Raw genomic sequence first — 2,104 nt, 5'->3', positions numbered from 1 at the left:
TGTAAAATTTTTGCTTGCAAATTTTTCTCAACACTTTAAATGTTATTCCATTGTCTTCTGGTGTTCACATGTTCTGTTGAATAATCATCCATCATATAGCTGTTTCTTTAAAAAAAAAAAAAAAAGTTCTTTTTCAGGCTACTTAAATGTTCCCTGTGTATTTGATTTTATGATGTGATTTACTTTGTATTTTTCCATTTTAGTGTTCACTGTACTTCTTGAATGTGTAGATTGATGCCTTTGATCAATTTTAAAAACTCCCAAACACTGTTCTTCAAATATTACTTCTCATTTTCTTCCTCCTTTCATTCTTGTGTTTATTCACATGTCTGTTACATTTCCTTTCTCTGCTTCTTATATCCTATTCTGCTTCTTTTTAAATTTATGTTATATCTCTGTGCTTCAGCTATGATAATTTCTGTTGACCAGTCTTTTGAGTCCATGAATCTTTCTCCTGGTGTGCAAAGTCTGCTTTTGAACCTAAGCAAAATTTAAAATTTTATATTTTTAATGCCAAAATGTTGCTTTTCTGTTGAATTTCTGTTGAAATTCTTCATCTTTCACTTATTTTTCAGACTTTTCTTCTTATTGTCTTTTGAAATATAGTTATTATTATGTTTGCTAATTTTGCACTTGAAATATATATATGCTATGTTTCTATTAAATACTTTCTTTTTAACACTAAATAATAAATTCTTACTTCTACCATACCTTGTAATTATTCTATGCATATTACATGTTATATATACAATAGTTTAGAGCTCTAATCTGACATATTCTTCCAGAAACCATTTACTCTTTTCTCTATTAGGCATACCACTTTAAGTTTGATCACCTAATACAATCAAGTACTGAGCTGACTTTCAGTTGTCGATTTTGTAAGACTCAATCCAGTCTGATTTATCTAGGCCTTTTAGGTATGTTCCTTCCACATTTTGATTTTAACTCTGATGGATGTCTTTCTCCTCAGCTTGTGATATTTCAGGAGATTAAGTTTCATCCTTCAGAATTTTTTAATTTGCCATTGTAGTTTTCTTCCATTTCCCTCAGCTTCAAAAACAAAAAATTCCTCAAGTAGAAAATTGGCTTTATGTTTGTCCTTTTTAATTTAACACAGCTAATAAAAATCCAAATGTGAATATAATCATTAAGCAAAAGATAATTATGAAAACAAAAGATATAAAATATCACTGAATTTATGATCCAGAAACTATTTTGGATCACATACATTCAGGCCTGAGTATACCCCATTTTCAGTAGAGAATTAGGTTCAGTTTTTTTCTTGATCAAATCAAAACATAAATTACATTAATCTCAAAACTGAGGAGTTACTATAATATGTATCAAAAAATCATATCATAAAATAAAGTCTTGGAACCCAAGACTTGAGCAACAGAATGGTTGCACAGGTTATACAAGAAAATAGGTCAATACATAATCTGGACAGTGTAGTTACTGAATAATAATAAGACCAGCCACAGAATGATAAGATCAACATCTAATTGAGCCCAGGTTCAAAAAATATCCCTTGACTGAGTCATAAAAACTAAGTCAAAATGTCAAAAACTGTGAAACATGCAATATCAAGTTGTGATGTAGCTATAGATATATGCAGGCACAGATTTAGATATTAACCTGCTCTAGATGAAATGGCTAGAGAGCATGAGTTGATTGAAATGAAGACAAGCAACAGCGAGACCAAAAGTCAAAGGCAAAATCACTGATGCATTTGATATCTCAGACTCTTCCTCTGTTTTCCTCACCCACCATATGTCAGTCTCCCATTAGTATATTTCCCTGTCCATCTTCTATTTACACCTTTCCTAATCTCTTCTTCTCAGTTTTTAAATCTCTCTCATGCCATTGTTATCTTTCATACAAAATATTATTATTTGTAAACTGGGTTTAAATATAAGGAGAATCATGTATTTTAGTGTCTTCCAAAGTTTGAGCATATTATCCTTAACTTAATAAATTTGAATCCAGTCTGTCTAATATCTGAGGGCACCTTCTCAGAATTTCCAAGGCTATACTCATGTTTTTCCATGACCTTCCCATAAACATTTATCAGGACTGTAATTCAATTGTCCATCAATTTCCTAAA

Source organism: Orycteropus afer, unplaced genomic scaffold, assembly GCF_000298275.1.
Source record: "Orycteropus afer afer isolate SDZICR_OR568_19922 unplaced genomic scaffold, OryAfe1.0 scaffold01988, whole genome shotgun sequence".
Taxonomy (NCBI): Eukaryota; Metazoa; Chordata; class Mammalia; order Tubulidentata; family Orycteropodidae; genus Orycteropus; species Orycteropus afer.
This window is presented reverse-complemented; position numbering follows the sequence as displayed.